The sequence below is a fragment of the Cheilinus undulatus genome, linkage group 20 (genome assembly GCF_018320785.1).
Source record: "Cheilinus undulatus linkage group 20, ASM1832078v1, whole genome shotgun sequence".
NCBI lineage: Eukaryota > Metazoa > Chordata > Actinopteri > Labriformes > Labridae > Cheilinus > Cheilinus undulatus.
The window spans coordinates 11680741-11687767 of NC_054884.1; positions in this window are offsets into that span (position 1 = coordinate 11680741).

The following is a 7027-nucleotide window of genomic DNA, read 5'->3' on the forward strand; positions in this document are numbered from 1 at the left end:
ACTAGGCACTTATTGGTGATCTGTGGGAATGGTTTTTGTAACAGTTGGCTCAAATTTAAAAATTGGTAACTGTTAACACACTTCCACTCTTCTTAGAAGTCATGGACCATTTATACAGCAACTGCATCCACAAAACAAGTGGAAATTTGCTGGAGTAGTTACAATGCCCAGCTGTCGTTTATCATTTGTCTCTTTGCAGCTTTCACTGTCTTACATTGTCTTCCTAACAAATATTGTCGTCATCCTCTTCCTCCATGATCTTTTTTAACCAGAGCACTGGTCTTCTGCTGGATAGCTCTATCATAAGTGCAGTTGCAGATGCAAAGATGAAATCAAATGTTCCCAGAGTGCATATATTTGTTTCTTGTCTGTGAAACTTTGCAGCATTCTTCAAACCAGCAGGTTCGGATTAAGTGCAGATTAAAGTGCATTACATTAAAGTGCGGATTTCTCATTTAACACATGAAACCTGTTGTGCCTCATACACAGGAATATAAATGTAACCATTACATTATTGACAAAAGCTCAGAGCAAGTGTCATAGCTTATTCCTTAAAATAGCATCTGATTACAGGTAAAAGGAATTAAAAAACATGTTTATTTAATCATGTACCGATGTCTATTTGTTTTTCAGTATCCAGTTTAGGTCATGACTTTTTGATGAGGACACACCAAAAATCCCAGAGGTGAGGACGTGACCAGGAGCACAGCAGACTTTATTGCTTTTAGCCCAGCCTATGACAAACATTGCCACACTCTCCAGCACTGAATGGCTCTTATTAAAAAAATGTCATGCATCTCAAGGAAACAACTGGAACATAAACCTTGTCTTAGCCTTCAATTACACAGTCTAACATTATGCACAAATCCCTTTTGTTTTTGACAGATGTCAACTTTTGGGCAGTGATGAAAAAAGCGTTTCCTAGAGAGGCTATTCTTAATTTTATTTGAATTATTTAATCTGTTTTAAAGGTATAATCTGAGTAGGGTCAGAATTAATTTTATTATATAGACAGGCTTCTTGGCATGAAAACCATGAACAGAATTTATGTGTTTTATCTCCATGATGACGTTTATTGAGCCATAAAAGGACGGCATAAAAGCTATTCAACAAGGAAGCTGCCAATTCGACCGTGACACAAATCTTGCAAGTAACGGGAAAGCTGTTGGTTGATAGTTTAGAATCATGCTTGAGTGGCGAGTCATGAAGCTGCAAAGAAAGAGGTGGAGTCTTTGATAAAGGTGCACAGTTTCTGAGAAGCTTCTTTTATGTTAAGCAAAAGGAAGTTGTGCAGCATAATAAAGACAGAGCTGCTGTAATTCGATAGCAATACTGGGAAGTTCAGTCCATGGGCCTGATGGGAAACGTGAGGTAAAATCAATGCCTGAATAAAAGGAGGGGATATCAATGACTGCAGTTTTATAAAGATGAGACTTCTAATCCACACAATAAACTGAAAATAATAAACTGAAAATGCCTGAGTTCTTTTAGATTAATGAAATGGTACTAGGTGTGAGTTCAAACACAAGTGTCTTCAAATTGTGGCATTCAGACTTAACCCCTGAAAATGTGTAATGCTTCCTTACCCTAAATTGGAATTAACCTGTTACTCAACCTGAATTCCAAAACTCTGTGTGGGTCAAAGCTTTGTTGAAACAAAGCTATAATTGTGTAACATGAGGCCGAATTTAATTGATGACAATGTTACCACAAATATTCATTTCATAATGAGGGTAAAAGTGAGTTGCTTCTGGAAAAACCACATGACTTATTAGTTTGAGGTATGCTCACATAATTTTTCAGCCCTGATTTCTTCAGTAAACATGTTTTTAGGCCTCTGTGCTGTTGATAACTGAGGACGGTGACAGCATGTTGTCCATTATTACATCTGGGCCATTCTTATAACCTTATATACATGTCCACTTTGACTCAAACATGATGTGATTACATTTTAGGTCAAGGCCCCTGGGCTTTATGTACACCCCTTCCTTTGAGAACAAAAAAGGGTTTTCTTTCAACTTAGAAGAATGCTCACTCTGACTCAGATTAACTTATTCAAATCTTTTGGTCATAGACCAAAGGTCAAGGTGATTCAAGACAGTCTGACTGCAGAATATTCATCTCTGAATAACCACTCTCATAGAACATTCATCTGAGACACTGTAAATGTCAGAACAGAATTACTGGCAAAAGCTTTGTAATTAAACAGGATTAAACTTCTGTTAATGGTTACAGTAAAGTTGTACTTCATTTGGGCTTTGTTAGGGTAAGGGTTAAGGTAACAGCAAGGATACCTGAGGTTCAGAGTCAAAAACCTGACCTGTAAAAACCGATTACAACATGTTTAATGAAGACAAGTAAAGATTCTAAAGCTCATCCTCCATGAAAATATTCTGACGCAGCCAGCGTACAGCCACGCTTACATAGCTTCATTAGCTGTATGAGTTACGTCAATAACATAGCTAAAACTAAGCTGACAAAGCATCTAAGTAAGCTACTAGCTACATTATCTGGGTATCTAGGTTTGCTCAGGCTCATATTGCCAAAGCTAACTAAGCTTTGGAAAACGCAACTACATTGTTAACGTGGCTAACTTAACTAAAGCTAAGCTTCCAAAGCAGCTATGTAAACAATTTGTACATGTTTTCTACATTGTTATATCATCTACAGCTATTTTTGCTGACATTGCTAAAGCTAACCTATCTATAGACAACCAAGCTACGAAGATAACACTCAAACTATGTTCACAAAGCAGTTATTTAAGCCACGTATCTATGTTATTTGTGTAGCTAAGTTAGCTTTAGCTACTAATTGCTAAGACTCCCATTGCCAAAGCTAACTTGGCTATTTACGATTGAACAACTTAGCTAACATCACTATGTAGCTAACTTAGCTAAAGCTAAGCTCACACAGCATGTAAGGTATATTGATATATATTGGTATTGTATGTTCTCTACGTAGCCAAGTTAGCTCTAGCTATTTATATTTAGCTTAAGCTAACTTAGTTATAGACAACAGAGCCATGCAGCTAATATAGCGATATAGCTAATTTAGTTAAAATAGATCTTAAATAGCCTAAACTAAGATCACAGAGCAGTAATGTAAGCTATGTGGGTATGTTATCTAGGCAGCTAAGATAACGCTATGTAGCTATAAATGTAGCTTTAGTTAAAGCTAACAAAGCTGAAACGCTGATCTATACATGGTCTGGATTATCCCTGGATTAGACTTCCAACCTTTTTCTGTTTTATTAATGAAATGTTTTTGTCAATGTAACTTTGTTTATGAATCAAGTTATATAAAAAATGAAGTGAACTTTACTACTGAACACATCTCATGAGTGCCTGGAGGGAATGTCCGCCAACTGTGCACAAATGTCCACTCTGTCTCAGGGATTAACGTATTCAATGTTGGAGGTCAGAAATCAAAGGTCAAGGTGATCGGGCCTTGTGCTCATCCTTCACTTGTAGCTCATGAAGTCAGCAGTGCTTTAAGCCAATGAAGATACTCCACTTTTAAAAACTGATGCTAACATGCTAATGCTAATGCTAAAAAAAAAATCATGTTTCAGCTGTAATCCAATATAACAATTAAATCATTAATTTCAATATAACATGCATTAAAATTTTCAGTTTGGCAGATGAAAACCATTAAATATTGTCATGATATACACAATGGGAACACTTAAACTTTCAGAGGTCTATAAGTGATCAGCAGTTGAGATACCCAGAATTTGAGTGACACATTTTAAAACACAGGAAGTGTAATTTATGACATGTTAAAGAATAATGACCTAAGACCTATTAGGTAGGCTTGAGTGGACTTTGAAGCAAAGAAGGATATAAATAGGCAAGTTATTCATGAAAATACACTTAAATAAAGTGGAGATATAGCAAATCTCTTTTTCTTATGCCAATTGACATTTCATTAATAGTGAATAAAACCAGATAATTCAGCTCTGTCCAGTGTACCAAGACACTTCACATTCTTTTTTTGTACCAATATTTCTGAGCTCAGGCCTTTAAAAAAGGTCTTGAAACATCTTAAACTTGATATTTAATAGTGCATAGGAACCATGTTCTTAAATTTGTGAGTTTAAAATCCACTGGGGAAAAACCGGGGATATTTCCAAGGACAGCATATACTGGGTATACCTGTTTTAGCATGTTAACAGGAAACTTGTATGACTGTTGGTGAAATGCAATTATTTAGGCTTGGCCCCATTAACCTCTCTGAGAATTCAGCATCAATACTGTATGTCAGCCGTTTATTGGACATTGTTAGCATGCTAGCATTTATAGTTGTAAAAGACTTTTGGCTCTGCAGTGCTCCAAGTGCTAACTCTTCGACAGCATTCTTCCCATGAAATACTAACACAGTGTTAACATTCATGCTTCTCAGACATGACCTCTTGAAGTGTTCTTTTTTAAAAAAATTTGAACATGTTTTGAACATTTTCATGCAGTTGTAGCATGCTAACATGTAGCTATGCTGGTCCGTAAGATGATAGTGATATAAGCATAGCAATACATTCACAATTACAATGCTAACATATTATTGTTAAAAATCATAATTTTCAGCATATTTTGAAAGCTCTTTAGCATGTTAGATAGCTATGTGTGTAGGCTGCTATTTTCAGCTAAATGAGTTTGGCATAAAAAAATCTTATGACAATGCTAAATGCTTAAAAGTCACACTTAATAGCTGTCTTTTTTTTTTTTTTTTTTAACTTTTATGGCCGCTTTAATTTCCATTCATTATTTTTATTGTAATTAGCAGGTCAGCTTTTACAGTTGAACACTTCACTACAGCTGACAGGAACATGAATACCTGCCCTACATAAATTCAAAAGCATGCTTTACCGTGTGAATCTCAGTCAGACACTGCTGTCTATTGTTCAGAGATTAATTGAATCAACAATGACCAGATGCACCAGTAATGCCTGCCTTTAACAGTCATTAGCTAACAAACTTGGCAGCATCATTTCAACCATACTTTTAATTCTTCAAACATTCCCTCTTTGTCCTAGCGTGTCACTAATGAAACTTCCTGCTGGGAAGCAACTGGATCAGAGTCAATATTATGCCTATTATGTAATGCCTGCTTATGTAGCTAAATAGTTGGCAGGGCAGTGGCTGTGACACATATTGCAAAGTTTGTTTTGAAAATGAAATGAAGCCATTGTTTAATACGGTCATGTAACACCTGGCAAAAAAAAAGTGGTTAATTCAAAAGAACAAGGATTAGATGTGGTTACAAATTGTTCTTCTGAATTATGATATAACCATGCCTGACTTGGATGGTGCAAGAACAGTTTCATCAGACAGGAAGCAACCTTCAAAAGCTTTCACTTGACCCACTTATTGTGATTAACTTTTCTGGGGAAAAAAAAAAAAAAAAAAAATTATATATATATATATATATACATGCAGTGCTTAACAAATTTATTAGACCACCCTAACCCTAACCAAAGTAAGGTTTATGCCACAGCTGCCCTAAATTAGCAGCATTGGTAATTGCCAAAATCATTTTTTGTGTTTCTGCAATGGTTAATGCACCAATATGTGGAAGCTCTTTAATCCAAATGATATTTTTAATGCTAAAATATAATTATTATTGTTATCCATGAATTTTCAAATTTACTGATTTACAAAAAAACTGAAAAAATCGTAAAGCACATTAATATTTCTTGATTAATATGTCAAATTGTAGTTATTTACTTGCATCCCTGAACAGAAAAATGAGTTTTAGTGGTTGAATGTTAAGCCAGTGAGCTGGCTCAAATTTGGGTGAATTCAGTTTGAAATTCCTCATTCCTGTTCAAAATGGTAAAACGTGGAGAGCTCACTGAAAGTGAAAGAGTCTGCATTAAAGCACCTTGTGATGCTGGATGGTGTCTGAGACAAATATGACAGGTGGTCTAATAAATTTGTTAAGCACTGTATATATATAAAAAAATTATCATAGGTGGTAGTCACATAATTGCAAGAAGGAGACTGAGCAAGACCACCAAGACACCTATGACTACTGTGAAGGACTTACAAGCTTCAGCACCTGAGATGGGAGAGACTCTGACCCCAGTCAAAACTTTATGTAAAAGAGGAAACTGCAGAGGTCTGATGAGACCAAAATAATGCTTTTTGGCCATCAGACAATATGCTATTTTTGGGAGACACTAAACACTGCACATCACCACAAACACACCATCCCCACTTTAAAGCACAGTGGTGGCAGCATCAGGCCGTGGGGATGCTTCACAGCAGCCAACCCTGGAATGATTGCAAAGGTAGAGGGAAAAATGAATACAGCAAAAATATAGGAAAATCCTGAAGGACAATCTTATTCAGTCTGCAAGAGAACTACAGTTGGGAGAAGATTTATTTTCCAGCAAGACAATGACCCAAAGCATACAGTGAATAAACTTTGTGGCTATGTGCAACAACATACTGTGCACAGCTTACACTAGTTCTATATATAGGTCATCCCTTCTCCTCTCCTCAGTCCATATCTCTGTCATGCTAATACCTGCAAATAAACCCCAGATGAAACTGGTTGGACCAGCTAAGGAATAAGTTAGAGTATGGCTCTGGGGGTGTCTTCAAACTGGAGTACCTTCAGAGTACTGAACCATGATAATTGGGGAGGTTCACTCTCAGCTCAAGAATCAAGATGAGTGTTCAGAGCAGGTGATGAGGCAGCTCTCAGGGAATCCAGGTACAAACTTTCTACAGAAATCACGAAAACTAACTCAGGGGCAGGAGCCAATGGCCACTTCCCAGACAGCCGCCATACATGGCCCCTGTGGTAGGGAATCCATGCCATGCAAAATACAAAGCTCCCAACCAGGTCTGCAACAGTGACCCCACCTTCCTGACCAGCCAAATCATTTTTATGCATGTTATGAGGCATCAAACAAAACACCGGCACTGAAAGCTTTATCCCAGTCAAAGAAACAGGCTCTCTGCCTTGCCCCAGCCAGAGTCGGGTACGCTCAATAATCCCAGTAAGACTGCTGGTCTGGACCAAA